The 19,090-nt window shown below is 41.4% G+C and overlaps 1 protein-coding gene across 11 annotated transcripts in view; it reads left to right on the forward strand.

The window, feature by feature from the left end:
- Positions 1–13,823: 13,823 nt before the first annotated feature.
- The window catches only part of foxh1 (forkhead box H1), a 141,601-nt gene continuing 136,334 nt past the window's right edge, over positions 13,824–19,090 (forward strand). For all 11 annotated transcript variants that reach the window (XR_010019187.1, XR_010019186.1, XM_063057885.1 and 8 more), the window contains exon 1: positions 13,824–14,033. The gene's annotated coding sequence lies outside the window, so the exon portion shown is untranslated. The remainder of the gene's footprint in view (positions 14,034–19,090) is intronic.

A 19,090-nucleotide genomic window follows, 5' to 3' on the forward strand; every position in this document is an offset into this window, starting at 1 on the left:
TAACTGGTGAGCAAAGCGGAGTAATGTTGAGGCTTCATAAGAGATTTATTTTATATATATAATAGTTAAACTAAACAAATGTAGCAAAAAATGTAGTGAGGTAGTGTTCATGCATTCAATGTCCATTCAGAAAACAGATGGCAAAGAGGAAGAAGCTGTTCCTGAATCTTTGAGTGTTTGTCTTCAGGCTCCTGGTCCTCCTTCCTAATGGTAGGAATGAGAAGAGGGCTTGTCCTGGGTGATGGGGGCCCTTAATAATGAATGCTGCCTTTTTGAGGCATCGTCCTGGATACACGTGGCCAAGTGGTTAAGGCATTGGACTAGCTACCTGAAGGTCGTGAGTTCGAGCCCCAGCCGAGGCAACGTGTTGTGTCCTTGAGCAAGGCACTTAATCACACATTGCTCTGCGACGGCACTGGTGCCAAGCTGTATGGGTCCTAATGCCCTAATGACAACATTAGTGTCGTGGAGAGGGGAGACTTGCAGCATGGGCAACTACTGATCTTCCATACAACCTTGCCCAGGCCTGCGCCCTGGAGAGTGAAGACTTTCCAGGCGCAGATCCATGGTCTCGCAAGACTAACCGATGCCTGGATGCTATGGAGGCTAGTGTCAATGATAGAGCTGACTGAGTTCACAACTTGCTGCAGCTCCTTTTCATCCTGTTCACTAGCCCACAAATACCAGACCATGATGCAACCAGTTAGATCACTCTGCACGACACATCTGTAGAAATTTGTGAGTGTCTTTGGTGCCCTTGCCCCCTCCCTCTTCAGTCCTGGCGAAGGGTCTCGGCCCAAAACGTTGACTGTTCGTTTCCACAGATGCTGGCCAGCCTGCTGAGTTCCTCCAGCATGTTGTGCGTGTTGCTTTGATCCCAGCATCTGCAGGGTATTTTGTGTTTACGACTCTCTAGGTAACATTTACATGCTTTGATAATAAATTTACTTTGTACTTTGGACATGAGGATTTGTAGCCTAAAGAATTTTTGTAAACGACAAGTCAGTGACCATGAGAGTTTTACAATGAAATATGAAGCATTGATTTTGAACAACTAGTTAAAGATTAATAATATTAAATAGGAAAATGGATTTGGGGAAAGGGTTATATGGGGAGAGATGGAGGGAGGGAGAGAGAGAGAGACTCAAATATATAATTGAATCATATTATTAAAAACAATCTCTATCATGCTTTATAATCAATGGACTTGGCAGCATTATCACAGACCTGAATCTCTTTTTGAACAGTGGACCTGGTGAAGATCTTAGGAACATAACATCTGGCCCCTGAAACTGCCCTTCCATTCTTTAAGATCGTGGCTGATTTTCTCCCTCTGTTCCATTTTCCTGCATTATCCCGGATTCCTAGATTCTCTTATTCTACTGAAATGTTTCAAATTCAGGTCAGAATGAACTCAGTGATGGAAATTCACTACCATCTGGGATAAAGAACTTCAAAGATTTACCACCCTTTTGAGTGAAGATGTTCTCTCATCTTAACCTAAAAGGCCTATTATATTTTTCTTTCTAAATTGTGACCTCTGGTTTATTGCTATATATCCAAGGGATAACATTTTCACAAAATGTGAAAATCAAAGTCAAAATCCTTTATTGTCATATGCACAAGTACATGCATACACAGGTGCAATGTGAAACTGACTTACACATACAGTAGCTTTGGAGATGCAATATTTACATGAAAAACAATTTAAGTATAAGTTATCCAAAATTATACAGAAACGTAATAAACAAAAAAGCAAGGTCTATTTTAGAGTGAAGTGGTCACATTGGTCATAGTGTTGTTATACCGAGGTTATTATGGATTAGCTAGGTATTAGGAATATACAGGTTGGTTCGATAAGAAAATACTTGAATGGAAATGTCTATTTTTTAACTTGCGTTTCTTGACACATGCATAGATTTGTAGCTTTGCTTTGTAAAGTACCTGTTTTATTTTCAAGTCTATAATTAATGCGGCATTAACAAAATCTGACTGTTAGTGTAAAGTATCTGACTTGCTGTCTATGAATGATGACTGAACTGTTACTGTGGCCCTGGATATTGAAAGGTTGTGGTAACAAATAAATCGATTGTTGTTGAGTCCATCATGTCCAGGTAAAGATTTCTTGACATGATATTCAAACAATGAGATGCAAATAACATAATTCAAAATAAAAGAAGTTGTCCATTTCAGTACAGAATAAAAAACAGACTGGAATGTATTTGAAAGTTTCAGTGGCTTTCTATATAGAAACCCTGTTTCTATATATAACCAGGTGAAAGCAACAGACTGGTATTCAAACAAAAGTTTATATATAGAAAAATACGTATATATAGAATAAAAGAAATCCAGAAATGTGCTGCTGGATGGATCTAATAGTGGGATTGCATGGGTTACATCTTAAATTACAGATAATCTGGGGTGAGTTATGGCTGGTTTCCAATTAATATTATAGTACAGTCAGAGAATAAGTTTCAAATGAGATTTTTATCAGGGAGTTTGAGCTGAACAGAGTTTGGAAGGAATTATATCAAATTTATCAGACAGCTGGGAATGCCCTATTAGTTACCCATTAAATGTCTGAAACAAGAGCAGCAAACTTAAGTGCAAATTGTGAGTCGAAATGACTGCTGTTAGCTGTGAGTCATATCCTAGAATTACCTTACTGATTTTTGATATGTGCTAAAAGTGTACCTCTCCATTCAGGCTGAAAGCTGGAAGGTGTCTCCAAATACCGCTGTCTTGTCAGTTTCCAAAATAAATCCCATAAGTTGCCCCTATCATGAACCAGCAGCTGCAGTGCTTATCATTATTGCTGAGAGTAAAAAATTCCATTGAAATTAAACTCTTCTTCAATAGGCAATGAGGTGTCATGTTATGGAAAATCTTCATAACGACAGATTTCTAGGAATGGAACTCCTCCGTAAATGGGGTTCAGCTATTTTTCAGGTGTTGTCTGATCAGATTCCATATAATTGCAAATGAATTATAGGATATTTACAGGATAATGGGAGATAAGTTTGCTTCATGTGATTGAGGATTAGAGAAAGATGAAAGTAGTCATGTGCTTTAGTGATTGCTGAGATTATTGGTACAGATAAGTTTGCCATTTAGCGTTAATAATTAATTAAATGTTGTAACACTTGTTGTTATATTAGGACAGAGAATGTGTAATAATCACTGGTGTACAAAACAACTGTGGGGGAGCAGGCAGGTTGAGAGATTCAGGACAAAGGTATACTTCATTGCTATAGAACCTGACCCTGATGAATAATCCGCAGGAGACTGCATTGCTTATTCATCTGCTGATCCAAATTAAAGCCCATTAATTCCACCTTCACTTTTTCATCGTTTGTCCTGTTTCGGATCTTTTTGTCTTCTCCTTTTCAATATTATGCCCTTCCCATTCCATTTTTATTTCATCCAGCAAGCCATAGATCATCCATGTTCTACCTCCTACATCCAGCTCTCTATCATCCTATGGAGTGACTTAGACAGTTGGGGGTTAACTTTTGTTAAAACTGTGAAAATGGTGATTAGAAATCTTTACTTACCAATAGTGTAAATTAAATATTTTCCACTTAAGCCCCCGGTTATCATTAGGGATCTAATAACAATTTTCAGTGTTTTGTGAAGCCTCTCTTTTGGTCTCTCTGCTTCCCAAGATCTTAGCCAGCACCACTTGGTCCCAATAGATAAATTAGAGGAACTCCTAGTCACAGTAATACTAAAAATACTGAGAGAGGCATGTATAGGTACATGGATGAGAGAGCTATGAAGGGCTATGGTCTGGGTGCAGGTTGTTGGGACTAAGAGGTAAAACAGGTTGGCATAGACTAGATGGGCCAAAGGGCCTGTTTCTGCACTGTAGTACTCTATGACTCAATGACTCTGTGATTAGTTCACTGAGATCAGAAACCAGAACTATTTATGATTCCAAGTGGACCGCAGAGCATATGATTGGATCAGCATTGTCCTACAGCTACACTGCCACAAACCTTTGAATTACATGAGGTCAAGAATTCACAGTTAGGGATGTAGGCAGTGCACTGGCCATTTCCTCAAAAGTGTGTTACAGGTGCTTACATGCCCTTATCACTCTAGTTCAGAAAATACTTCAGGTCTTTTTACAAGACTGCTTCATTAAGGGAGGGATTGTGAATAGACCTGGATCTGACAGGCTGGATGGAGCTGATGGCAGCTCCAGCCTCTGTGTTGTGGGTGTTTGTACTTGCACACAACATTGTGCGGGTGGGGGGATTCGGAGTGTGCTAGAGCTCAGATTCAGGCACATTTAAACTCACACGCTGTTGTCGGGCATCACAGAGATTGCAGGTGTTCCCTAATGTTCTGATCCATGCAGACTGTTCTGCTTTGTGTTCAGACTCTCAGCTTTTCCGTGGATCAAATGTCAATTGTGACCCCATTTGTTTGATTTCGTGGGTGTCACAGACCATCAGTAAAAAATAACGAAAAAGAAGTAGCTTGATTTCACTGCATTCACCTTTTCAATTAATTTACATGAGTAATATGTGGTTTTTGATTATTTACTTGTTTTATTTCATTTAATTATGTGATTTTATTTTAATTGTTTCATACAGAAACCTTAGGCCCACTGTAGCCTAATCGTTTCTCCTGGATCTCCCTGTTTTGCAGATGTGATTGACTTCTAATGGTCTATTGTGCTAGATATGACTCCTTCTAGAAAAGGTCCTTGATGCCCCATTCGATCAAATGTAGATTTGATGACAAGAACAGTTACTTTCACCTCACCTGTGGTACTTTGATCTATTATCCATGTTTGGAATGTTTGGGCCTATTCTCCACAGTTCCATGTATCTGGCCTATCAAGCCCCTTTAGGAATTTTGTGAGTTTCAGTGAGATCTTCACTCTCTGTGGAGAGTCAACCCCCGTAGGACAATATTCCAGGGCGCACCAGCTCACTGACATCGTCATGGCCATCTTCAACATTTCAGTTATCCAGGTTGCTGTCCCGTATGCTTCAAATCAGCCAACCTTGTACACTATACACCTTCAGAACTAAATGACTGCTGCCCAGTGGCACTGATGCTATCATCATGAAGTGCTTTGAATGGCTGTTAATGGCAGACATATGGATGATATGAAGATAGACAGAGGGGGCAAGTAGTGTTGAGGAAGCAGAGAATCTGCAGAAGGACTTAGGTAGTTTAGGACAATGGACAAAGAAGTGGTAGATGGAACATAGTGCAGGGAAGTGTAAGGTCATGTGCTTTAGCAGAAGGAATATAGGCATAGCACACACATGAAGGATCTCGGCCCAAAACGTCGACTGTACCTCTTCCAATAGATGCTGCCTGGCCTGCTGCGTTCACCAGCAACTTTTATGTGTGTTGCTTGAAATTCCAGCATCTGCAGATTTCCTCGTGTTTGCGTTTGAATATAGGCATAGACTATTTCTAAATGGGGAGAAAATTCAAAATCAGAGGTGCAAAAGGACTTGTGAGTCCTTGTGCAGGATTTCCTGAAAGATAGCATGCAGGTTGAGTCGGTGGTAAGGAAGGCAAATGAATTTCAAGAAGACTAGAATATAAGAGCAAGGTTGTAATGCTGAGGCTTTATAGGATATCAGTCAGACAGCACTCTCTGAGGCCCCTTTTCTGAGGAAAAAAATGTGCTGCTATTGGAGAGTGTCCAGAGGAGGTTCATGAGAATAGTACCAGGAATGAAAGGTTAACGTATAAGGAGAGCTTGATAGCTCTAGGCTTGTACCCGCTGAAGTTTAGAAGAATGAGTGGGGATCTCATTAAAACCTATCGAATATTGAAAGGCCTAGACAGAGTTTTTGTTTCGTATACTGGGTGAATCTAGAACTAGAGGGTACAGCTTCAGAATAGAGAGATGTCCATTTAGAACAAGATGAGGAGGAATTTCTTTAGCCAGAAGGCACTGAATCTGTGGAATTCATTGCCGTATTTAGCTATGGAGGCCAAGTCATTGGTATACTTAAAGCAAAGTTCTTGATTAGTCAAGGGATCAAAGATTACAGAGAGAAGCAAGAGAATGGGTTTGAAAAAGATAATAACTGATGTAATGGTAGAGCAGACTCAATGGGCCAAAATGCCTAATTCTGCTCCTATGTCTTACGGGTTTTTGTTAAAAGCTCAATTCCTGCCACACTGGACACTGACCAATATGCTTGTCAACAGAACTGTTCTATGACAGATGTCATAGCCATAGCTTCTGTTGTGCACCTGGCCCTGACACACTTAGAGACGAGGACACTAACGTCAAAATGCCGTTTCTGGATTTCAGTTTGGCATTCAGCACTATTGCCGCAGACTTTATTGAACAAATTTCCGCTCCTCAGTCTAAATGCACCACTGTGCAATTGAACGTTGGACTTTCTAACCAGCAGATCTCAGACTGGGTAATGAGTACTTCCCTCAGGAAGTGAGACTAATGAATAATCTGCCACTGCTGAGATGTCACTAGGACAGTGAGCTGTTTTCTCTTTACTTATCCCAGATGCAGCAGAGAGCATCACCGCATTGTGTGTAAACTGCACTGGCATTAGGAAGGCTTGACAACAGGTAGTTAAGGCTGTCCAATACCTCACCAGCCTACCCACCATCAAGGACATATACCCAGAAAAATGCCAGACCAAGGCTAGCAACATTGTAAAGGATTCCGCCCCCCCCACCGCACCCTGCTCATGGACAGTTTGTCCCACTCCCATCAGGAAGGAGTCTACGTAGCATCCATACCAGGAGCACCAGATTCAAAAACAGTTACTTTCCCTAAGCAGTAAGGTTGATCAATGCCTCCACCCACTAACACTCCCAACCACACCCCTCATCACCAATACTTTATCAATTTTTGTCAGTCACATAATATATAGACTCTTCTGTGAGAAGCATCACTTTATGAGCATACAATCAATCTATGTAAATATGCTGTCTTATGTGTTTATATTTATTGTGTTTTTATTATTGTGTTCTGCATCTTATTGTTGCTATTTTGTGCTGCACTGGATCTGGAGAAACATTCATTTTGTTCTCTACCTCCACACCAGGCACTTATCAGTCCTTGTGTAAAAACATCCCTCTGGCATCTCCTCTGAACTTTCCTCCAATTTCCCTCTCATTATGCCCTCTGATACTAGTATAACCCTAGATTCGGCTAGCAACTTAATCTAGGGGAAGACAGCCTCCAGTTCGGCCAAGCTTAAGAAATCTTGCTTGGATGGATGCTGCATGATGTGTTCCCCTGCTACAAATCAGTACCACGAAATAACAAACGGTACACAATATGCATTTAAACGATTGAGCTTTATAATTCTTAATTTGACTATATGGTTAGTAAAGAAAATAAAAAAGAGTAAGGGCCCATTCTCATGAAAAAGTCTAATGAGCAACGTTGGAGCTCACGGTTTTCTAGTCTGTTCATTCTCCATAGATTTTCTCCCTGGGTGTCGACACCCGACCCCATTCCAAGTCCACTCCGTCCTGCAATCTACGATTTTCCCAATCTGGCAACTTCTTTCTCCATCTTCCGCTGAACAAAAGACGGCAAAACCTTCTCTCGGGCCCACAAGAAAGAAAAAAACATCTCCCCTCGTTGGCCAGCGCACATTCCAAAACCCCCGTTATCTCTAGTCATAACCCAAACACTGCGCTACAGAGAAACCATTACATAAGCAGGCAAACCTTTCCCAGCTTGTTAAACTAGTCATCGCAGCCCTGGGAAAAAAGTGGTGGCTGTCCCGTCTATCAATGCCGCTTATAATGTTATTCATCTCTATCAAGCCACCTGCTCCAGAGAGAAGAGTCCTAGCATTTTCAACCTTTCCTCATAAGAGGTGTTCTCTAATCCAGGCAGTGTCCTGGTAAATTTCCTCTGCACCCCTTCTATTTTTTCCTCATCCTTACAATAATGAAGTGACCAGAACCAGGGAATACTCCAAGAGTGACCTTTATTTATTTATTTTTAGAGATATAGCGTGGTAACCAGCTCTTCTGGCCCAATGACTCATTACAACCAAGTGAACAGTTCACCTGGCTACTTGTACATCTTTGGAATGTGGGGTAAACTGGAGCATCCAGAGGAAATGTATAGTCCTGGGGAGAACATTGAAACTCCGTATGGACGGCTGCGGATTTGAGCCCAGTTCGCTAATGATGTAAAAGCGTTACGCTAACTGCAACACTACTGTCAAACAACCAAATGTTCAGGAGTCTATTAGTATTGCGTTTGAGTGAACACAGCTCCGTCATTCTTTTGTTCAACAAATACACTTTGACCTGCACCTTCCAAGTCATTTAAAAAATATAAGTATTAGTAGCAGGGAGTGCAAACATCCTTTTACTGAAATTCAGCCAAAGAATATGATATAGAAGCCTTTTTTTCTTCTCTCTTCTACATAAGGGTCCTAAATAGAGTGAACTTTAAGTTCTCATCTTTCTGTTAGCAATGACATTATGGGTCATAAGCAGCTAAACTTTTCCATGAACTATCCATTTTACACATAAAAGATGACTCATACAAAAAATGGAAACATCACAGGTTTACTAGTCATTCATCTGTGATGCAAACATTGGTGACCTTGTTTGCGCAGAGACGAACCACCACCATATGTCAAAATAATTTATTGTCTGTGAAGAAATTAGAGATGTTTCTCAGAAGGATCTGAAGAAATTATATTAATGCATGTTCTTTCTTATATTTCCCTCCTATTTGTACAATTGAGAAACCCAGTTGAGCTTTCTATAGCACCCTATTGCCTTTTCCCATCCTCCCTCGATTTCAGCATCAATGTGCGGTTTCAGGGCATGTGTTGTGTTCTGTGTAAATTCATAATGCAATCCAGTGAGTGAGTAAGTGAGGCCTCCAGCAGCCAGCTGATGGTGGATATTGCATCCTAGCTGTGTAGATACACGAGCCAGGACAGTATGATACGGTGGGCAACCTATTGCCCATGTAACAAGCTCCCCCCTCCACACATCTGATGAACCCAAAGCAATGACAGAAACCGAAACAGTTTAGTACCAGCAGCATCGCAGGAATTGCCATTCAGCATTGAACTCAATGTAGGACTGCCTTAGGTACTCCAACTCAGGGACCCTCCTGACATCTTCCTTATGAATGGATATTGAATTGAATTGAATTGGCTTTATTTCTTACATCCTTCACATACATGAGTAAAAACCTTCAGGCTATGTCTCCATCTAAATATGCAATATGCAAATTATAGTAATTTGTAATAAATAGTACGTACAACAGGACAGTCAATGTAGCATGGAAATACAATTGTGTCAGCGTGAATTAATCAGTGTGATGGCCTGGTGGAGGAAGCTGTCCCGGAGCCTGTTGGTCCTGGCTGTTATGCTGCGGTACCGTTTCCCAGATGGCAGCAGCTGGGACAGTTTGTGGTTGGGGTGACTCGGGTCCCCAATGATCTTTCGGGCCCTTTTTACACACCTGTCTTTGTAAATGTCCTGAATAGTGAGAAGTTCACATCACTCTCAGCAGAGTCCTGGAATTGAGGGAAGTACTATTCCCATATCAGGCAGTGATACAGCCAGTCAGGATGCTCTCAATTGTGCCCCTATAGAAAGTCCTTAGGATTTGGGGACCCATACAAAACTTTCAACCCTCTGAGGTGAAAGAGGTGCTGTTGTGATTTTTTTCACCACGCAGTTAGTATGTGCAGACCACATGAGATCCTCGGTGATGTGTATGCTGAGGAACTTAAAGCTGTTCACTCGCTCAACCCCAGATCCATTGATGTCAATAGGAGTTAGCCTGTCTCCATTCCTCGTATAGCTCACAACCAGCTCCTATGCTTTTGCGACATTGAGGGAAAGGTTGTTTACTTGACACCACTGTGTCAGGGTGATAACTTCTTCTCCATAGGCTGCCTCATTATTACTTGAGATAAGGCCAATTAATGTAGTATCATCAGCAAATTTAGTTAGCAGATTGGAGCTGTGGGTGGTGACATAGTCATGTGTATACAGAGAGTAAAGGAGAGGGCTTAGGACACAGCCCTGAGGGGCACCTGTGTTGAGGGTCAGAGGGGCAGAGGTGAGGGAGCCCACTCTTACCACCTGCTGGCAATCTGACAGGAAATCCAAGATCCAACTGCACAAGGCAGGGTGAAGGCTGAGGTCTCTGAGCTTCTTCTCAAGCCTGGATGGTATTGAGAGTTTTAATGATCTCCCCAGGACTGCACATTTCCTCTGGATGCTCCAGTTTGCCCTGCATTCCAAAGATGTACAAGTTGGATGGAATTATGGTATTGAATGCTGAACTGTAGCCGAAGAACAGCGTTCTCACATAAGCATCCTTCTCCTCTAGATGTGTAAGGACGGCATGTAAAATTGTGCCTCTTCGTCATCTGTTGTTCAGTTGTGTCGGTAGGCAAACAATAGATATAGCCACAAGACAGTGGAGGTTTGAGATCAGAGTTTTCTTTCTCCTAACTGAACTGCCAACAACAGCTGACAAGCCCCATCTGCCCAAAGCGATTGGTTTTAAAGCGTCAGTAACTGTCGGTAGAAGCAGTTCAGCCAGGCTGAGTAGCGAAGCCACACGTGACAGCCAGGAGCTGGATTTAGTTGTCAGAGGCTCATTGAGATGCACCCTATTGAAAGCATTTATTGGTAATGGGAGCTTGTCTCCACTACCTCCCCCAGCTGCAGCAACCTTAAGGAATCCAGTCAGTAAGAAAATAAATATTATAATAATTTACTTTATTCAGTTCCAAATTGACATATACTAACCATACAAGAATTATCCAGACTTTTCATCCAGAAAATCATGAGGAATGGGATCCAGGGAATCTTGGCGGCATGGATTTGCAACTGATTTGTCCTCAGAACGCAGCGGTAGTAATACATGGAGCATGATCTGCCAGGTGTTTGGAGACTAGTGGTGCTCCAGAAGAGTCTGTACTGTGACAGCTGCTCTTTGAGCTTGTTGTGACATGGATGAGGGAGTGGAAGGGGTGGGTTAGTAAGTTTTCAGATGACCACGAAGGTTGATGGTGTTGTGGATAGAGTAGAAATTTGTCATAGATTGCAACAGGACCTAGACAGGATGCAAAGCTGGGCTGAGAAATGGCAGAAGCAGTTCAGTCCAGATAACACACATCAAAGTTGCTGGTGAACACAGCAGGCCAGGCAGCATCTCTAGGAAGAGGTACAGTCGACGTTTCAGGCTGAGATCCTTCGTCAGTCCAGATAAGTGTGATTTGCTTTGGAAGGTTGAATTTGAAGTAATAGTACAGAGTATTGTGAGCATGATTCTTAGCAGTGTGGAGGAATAGAGGGATCTTGGGGCCCAGGTCTGTAAATTTGTCAAAGCTGGCGGACAACTTGATAGAGTGGTTAAGAAGGTGTATGGTGTGTTGGCCTTCGTTAGCTGGGGGATTATGAGATAAGTTTGCAGCTCTATAAAATTCTGGTTATATTCGGGGATGTATCTCAGTGCATCTAGGAAATCCCGGGTTCAATCCCTGCCACTTCCACTTGTGTGGTCAAGTACACTGAATATCACATTGGACTTCTGGGGGAAGTCCGACCAGAGTTCCGAACAAAATCAGAGGGTGGAACCTAAACCAGAGCCTCGGTGAGCTGGAACATGGCAGATGACAAGTAGAGTTTTCTCCAGTGTCTTCCACATTAACCTACAGCTTCATGCTGCTAGGGGCAACACAGTGGCATGGCAGTTAGCGTGATGCTATTGTGGTGCTTGCCATCTGTAAGGAGATTGTACTTCTCCCCGTAACTGTGTGGGTTCCCTCTGTTTTTCTCCACTTTCCTGCCGTATTCAAAAGACACAGGGGATGGTAGGTTAATTGGTCACGTGGATGGAATTGGGCAGAGTGGACGCTTGGGCCGGAAGGGCCTGTAGCCATGGTGTATCTCTAGATAAATAAAATTAATAATGGAATTTGAAGGATGAGGGAATAATTCTATGAAATAATGCTAAGCTAATGGTGATAATCTTGCCTGAAGGCTGAGCAGGTTCAAAGGGCAGATGGTCTAGTCCTTACCCTTGTTTTAGCTTTTATGTTCTAGATAATGTTACGTTATCGCAAGAAAGACAAGATATGGTGGTTTTCTGTGGTTTATTGTAATAATACCAATAATCATAAAGTCATTTATTACTGAGCACTAAAATACTCCTATCCAGTTCAGACTCTGAGGAGAGTAATTGATAATGCACCACATCATTAAAAGATAAGAGGAAGACTGAGCAATGGGAAGCAGATCAATTGTATAAAAATAAAGGATGAGCCTGACTGAACAAATAAACAGCTCCACTCAAATCAATGGCTTTCTAAGGAAAGCGTTATAGTGATATAGCATTATACTATAGCATTATAGTAAATATGTGAGGTGTACACCAGCTGGACAATCTGCCACTGTTCACTGAAATTCCAAGAATTTGAAGTTGAATTTCATTTCCATTTCACTAAGGAATAAAGGAAGGAAGGGAAGGTCTTCATTAATGATGAGAGTCAACATAACAACTAACAGCATTTACATTACCTCCTTCATGTCCTCAGAATACTGAATCCAGGTTAAAGACTAGTCTAGCACATCTCACCCTCTGCAAAACTGCATGTTTTTATTTTATCCCCATCAGTTACTTATCTAGTCTAATTTTAAATGACACAATTGAATTTGCCTCTTTTTCTTACCTGGAAGTATTGCCAGGACATTGAGCCAGCAGCTTTCCAGTAAATTCTACTCAAAAATGGATCTTGGTTTTAGAGTGGCCCTTGCATACCAAGGGAAACCTTTAACAGATTTACAGAGTCCAAGAATTTAATTAAAAGATCACCTTGAAACTTCTGCCAAGTTTATGTGTGGGACTATCCAAACCTATTTAAAGATGAACTTACTTATGAATATTTACATTCCAACTTGTTTTAGTCAGATCTAGAGTAATAAGCAGAAACAAATGAGGTGGGAGACAGGAGAGTCAGCAAGCCTGCATTAAAAAGTTGCACTGTGAAACCGCCTATTGCCAATGTGTGTGTGAAACATGAAAGATTGATGATGAAGGAGGCCTAATTTAGAAATCTTTACATCAGGCCTTGGTGATTTTCCAAGAGCCCATATTATGTACGTGCACTGAAAGTAACTCAAACTGAGGAAGAGTTCAAGGTTCAAGAGCTTTTTGACTATTTACCAGCTGACCTTTACTCAGCTTAGGTTACTCAGTTTTACATTACTCATCTTGATTCATTGCTGACAGGATTTCTCTGCAGATCAACAGCACTCTAATAACTTCTACAAATGGCAGCCTAGTATTTTCCGGATCTAACTTCCAGTAGGACATGTCAAAAGGTGATCCGGTTCGGAAACACTGGACTTCTTTTTTCCTTTCATTACGGCAGACAGTGAGACCACTTGTATTGCAGTGTGGAGGTGAGGACAGAGGCCGACTGGGTTTGGCTCTGCCTTTTACAACTTTGCAGCTTACTGGACTAAGTTAGTTATGAAGGAAGTTAAAAGCTGGTAATTAACAAACATTAAAAAAAAAACAAAAATTAAACAAAATTATTGCCAATATTTTCCAGCCATAGGTAGCTTCCACTTGTTTCCATCTGCCTAAACAGAGAAACGATGAGGAAATATTAACACATATGTAGGGAGATACTTTATATTAATGAACTACTATTTTAGTTTCAAGGGGCAATCCAAATGTTGAGCTAAGCAAACTTCTACTAGATGAAACCAGACCTAGTTTAAGTAGGTTTAGATTTTCAAATATGATTGGTTGTTGTGTTTTTTTTAAATGCTTGAAGGCATCAATGGTTAGGCCACTATTGAATCCCCACTCCTAATCACCTTGAGAAAGAGGTGGAGGAACTCCCAGAGTGCAGTCGATGGGGGAGTTCTATAAAGTAAACCCACATAAGTGTATGAATGATCATATGTTTCCCGTGTGTGACCTACAACAGAACTTGCAGCTGGTGTAGCTCTTTTGCTGCTGCCGACCTTGAACTTCTTGTGAACAGAGTTGCTGGAAATACCAGGTACTGTCAAAAGTTGGCTGATTTATTTTAAGGAACCCCATAATTATAGGGACTTTTCTAAAACTTCTGTCAGTTCCTTACAGGAAATTTCTGAAAACTTGTCTGCATTGTAGAGAATCTTTTCTGAAACATTTGACCATCTCTTTGCTTATTCATAGTACTAACTCACACTGAAGCATTGTTCCTTAAGAAATAGGGCTAGAATTCTGCCATTTGATTTCTTGAGCTTTTCCTGCCCAGAACTCAAAAAAGCATGTGAAAGATGTACGCTAAAATGGATCTTTTGTTGTATTTGTGCTCATTCATATAAATATTGTACATAATGTAATGCTCAATTTATGTTTTTCTTATGAATGTGCCCATGATACTGCTAAAAGTAAGTTTGTCATTCCAGTTCTGCTTATTACTTGATGTTGATTTTGACTTTGATATCAGAATCAATTGTAACACTGAGGTCCTGGTGGATTTCTCTGGAGAATGGAAAAGATCTCCAGGAACTAGCTGCAGCAGATTAATGGGCTCCTTCAACTAACTTCAAAGAAAAATATGCCTAGGAAATGAATGGTGCCTAGATGGTCCCAATCAGCGGTGAGAGCAGCGTAGAGAGGAGGTTTCTCACAGGTCGGTGATACTCATTTAAAGGTAGAACTTTGCAGGCATTTGGGTGTCATTCCAGCAGCCCGAAAACCTGTCTCACTCCATCAATGTGCCTTTACCCCAAATACCTTTGGTTAACAAGGTTCCAGAAACATCAGGCATTCTCCCCCTCCCCCTCTCAAATCTCTTATATCTCTTCTTTCAGTTAGTCCTGACGAAGGGTCTCAGCCTGAAACGTCGACTGTACCTCTTCCTAGAGATGCTGCCTGACCTGCTGCGTTCACCAGCAATTTTTATGTGTGTTGCTTGAAATTCCAGCATCTGCAGATTTCCTCGTGTTTGCGTTTTTAAATTCACTACTGCGAAGCCTCTTCCGGTGATGCCTACACTGAAGAAGTTTAAATCTGCTCTTCGATGGGAGTTTAGGGAAACCATCTCTCACTGTTCCCCATCTATAATTTCTTCAGCCCTTCAACTTTTCCATCTGCTCTGCCGTATATATTCAGAAATCAATGGACTTTTACCCCAATGTCCCTTTGTTCAACAACATTCCCTCAGATTCTACCATTTACTAACCTTGTTTGCCCTCCCAAAACATATCATTTCCACCTGTCTGGATTAAACACCATTTGTCATTGCTGTGCCAAACCTTCTAGCTGATATCCTGTACGTCCTGCTGTAGACCTAAATAATCTTCCTCACTATCTAATTTTCATATCACCTGGAAACCTACTTACCACATTTCCTAAAATCACATATAGGTAATTAATTTACATATATCACAAACATCAAAGTTCACAGCACCAATCTTTGTGGTACACCACTGGTCACAGAATTCCAATCAGAAAATCAACTCTCCAACACCACCCTCTGCTTCCTATTACCAATCTGATCTGGAGTTCAATTTGCCAGCCTGGCTGGATCCTATAGGTTCAAGCTTTTGGATGTTCAGAAAATACAGTTCTCTGGTGCTAGGGAACAAACAGTGTTCTTCACTCCAAGCCTACAAATACTGCAGAAGCAGGGCATTGGGTTCATACTATCTGTGCAGATGTTTACGTTGAATTTGAACTTCATTCCTTTCTACTTTATCTAATCTAATCCAAGCAGCACCTTTTAAGCTTCTTGTGCCAAACTCTTGCGTTAAACGTGTACGTGGGTGGGTGGGGGGTTGGGAGTGCAAACTATGGAAGTGGCTCCTGAAACTCTCCCTTTCATTTGGCAACAGCTACTGGTACAGGTTCACAGCGGTTAAGGGATAACACTGAGTGCCTGTGTAAATGGGTATACAAGACAAAGTGTAAAAGTCAGTAAAATTAAAAAAAGAGATTCAGGCATTTGTGCTAGAGGGAAGGCATTTAAACCAAGCTAAAAATACAAACAGTCCTTTTGGCACCCTGTGGAGCTTATTATCTTTAAGAAACAACAACAAAAACAACCATATAGAAAAGTTAATCAGCCAAGGTCTTTGGTTTGGGTTTTGGAAAACCATTTGCTTTATCTGATTAATCATATCTAAATGTCTGTTAGTACAGGTAATATTAGTTAATCATTTATTTCTTGCTTTGTTGGAAAGAACATAGGTAAAGCTCATGCAAGTGTTAAGGGATTTTTAATTAATCTTTTTGGGCATCATGTTTTTGTTGTATTTGTTGGGCATATCTGGTTTCCCTTGGAATTGAACTATTTTCTTGAACTGCCATGTCCTTCCAGTGTAGGAACTCCCACAAGACTTCAGAGGAGTTACTCAAACAGCAATATCATCAAGGACCCCACCCATCCTGCTCGTGGACTGTTTTGTCCCACTCCTATCAGGGAAGAGGTTACACAGCACCCACACCAGGACCACCAGATTCGAAAACAATTACTTTCCTCAAGTTATCAGGCAGCACGCCGCCCATTAACACACTTCAACCCCCACCACCACAATTTTATCATTTCCTGTCAGTCACCTTACATACAAATACTCCAGTACACCTTGTGTACATACAGTCTAAGTGTATAAGCTAATCTTATAGTTGTGATTTTTGTGTGCTTTTATTGTGTTGTTTATGCTTATTGTGCTTCTTTATGCTGCATCAGATCTGGAGTAACAATCATTTCATTTTCCTTTACACTTGTGCACTGACAAATGACAATAAACAATCTTGAATCTTGAATTATTAAAGCATGAGAAAGTACTTTCAAAACAGGATGATATCCAACAGGAAAGGCAAGCTGCATGTCACTTTCCAATTCACCAGAAATCTCTGCCTTTCTTGCTAGTGGAGATCATCGATTTGGGTGATGACCTTAGAGTAGGTCTAGATGAGCAACTAGAATGTGGTTTATTGATGGTACACACCGCAGCCACACACTCTGATGATGGACACAATGAACAATTAGGGTGCAGAGAAGATGGCGATCAAATAAACTATTTTGTCCTGGATGGTTTCAAGCTTCTAGAGTGTTGTAATGACTTTCCACACAAGTGGAGAGTATTTATTAGCATCATTAATTTGTTCTGGTCAAGATGGCGTCAAGATGCCACCTCCGGGAAATGGTACCGCAGCACCAACAGGCTCCGGGACAGCTTCTTCCACCAGGCCATCAGACTGCTTAATTCATGCTGACAGAACTGTATTTCTATGTTATACTGACTATCCTGTTGTACATACTATTTATTATAAATTGCACACTTAGATGGAGATGTAACGCAAAGATTTTTACTCCTCATGTATATGAAGGATGTAATTAATAAAGTCAATTCAATTCAATCAAGTTTGTTGGTCAGACTCAGCTGATTTTTTTTTAGGTTTCAATAGGTGCATTTAATGTCAGAGAAATGTATACAATATACATCCTGAAATTCTTTTTCTTCGCAAACATCTATGAAAACAGAGGAGTGCCCCAAAGAATGAATGATAGTTAAATGTTAGAATCCCAAAGGCCCCCCTCTGAGCACTCAAATGTGCAGCAAAGCATCAATAAAGACACAGACTTGCAGTACCCCAAAGACTACTCGTTCACCTGTTAATTCAACATACCACAGGCTCTCTCTCCCTAATAAGGGAAAAAGAAATGTCCCCATTTCACAGTGAGAGGGGAGACATAACAAACAACTTGCTGATTTATGATGAGGAAAGCCTGTTGCCTCACTTTTTCTGAGCTCTGTGCTCAGAGAGCTCAGGTTTCTGGACTCACAGCCAGCAGGTAGCCTGCTGCTCACGATGTTCCGTGTTCTCCCATGATGCCTCAGTCTGGGGCACCGGCTTTGAATCAGCATGTCTCCAGAACCACAAAAATCCGGCACCCTGAAGGCGCCCTCATCTTCCAGGCCATGTCCTTGGGATATCAAAAAGCAGCTGATCGTGAGGCACCGAAAGTGGGTCCCATTCCTGCAAAGGGAGTGTAAGGATGATTTACACTTTCGTAGGGATGATTTAGGGATCAGGTTAGGGACAGGCATGTGGGGAAATTAGAGGTCAGGCCAGAGCCTAGGTCTCTTCACTATGCTCTGTGTTCGAAGGCCAGTGACATGAGCATTTGATAAAGGACACCTATAGTCAGATATTGGGCTGACAGATTAGCCATTTGGAAGGCTGATGGCCCTCCCAAGTTAGTGAGTCACCGGCCAGTTCCAGGATTGGAAATCTGCGGGAGATGGAGGGCTGGTTAATCTATAGATACACATGCCTAGGCCTGTGGGCCTCCAGTATGGAGGTCAAAGTCCCAATGTCTATTAGTCTAAGTCCACTGGAGGCTGGAGACCTGGAGATGCCTGTCCTGGAATTACTGGTCGCTCCGTGCATATGTACAGGTGGGAGTAAGGTTAGGGGCTTTGCTGTTGTTCTGCGGTTTTTGATGCTTATATGTACTGTGAACATGGTAGGTATGCTATATTGACACCGGAATGTGTGGTGATACTTGTGGACTGCCTCCTGCACATCCTTAAGTTATGTTGGTTATTAATGTAAACAGCCCTGACGAAGGGTCTCGGCCTGAAACGTCGACTGCGCCTCTTCCTATAGATGCTGCCTGGCCTGCTGCGTTCACCAGCAACTTTGATGTGTGTAGCATGTTTCACTGTATGTTTCAATGTACGTGTAATAAATAAATGAACATGAACCTGAATCTGCCTTATTACATGGTGCAAGGCTTTGGGAGGTGACACATTCACTTCAGCGTACCCAGCTTCAGATGTGTTCTTGTAGCCACCGTATTTATAAGACTGGTCCATTTGAATTTCTGGTCAATGGTGAGCCTCAGCAGTGGACTTGGTAATGGTAGCACTATTGATTGTCAAGGTTAGGTGACTGGACTTCCTCTTGTTGGAGATGGCCATTACTTGACACTTTTGTGGTGTAAATATTACCTGCTAATTATCAGCCCATGCTTAGATCTTCCTGCATGTAAATATGGATAGTTTTATTTGCTGAGGAGTTTACAATGGAATTATCATTAACAAACATCTTCACACC

The sequence above is a fragment of the Mobula hypostoma genome, chromosome 1 (genome assembly GCF_963921235.1).
Source record: "Mobula hypostoma chromosome 1, sMobHyp1.1, whole genome shotgun sequence".
Lineage (NCBI taxonomy): Eukaryota > Metazoa > Chordata > Chondrichthyes > Myliobatiformes > Myliobatidae > Mobula > Mobula hypostoma.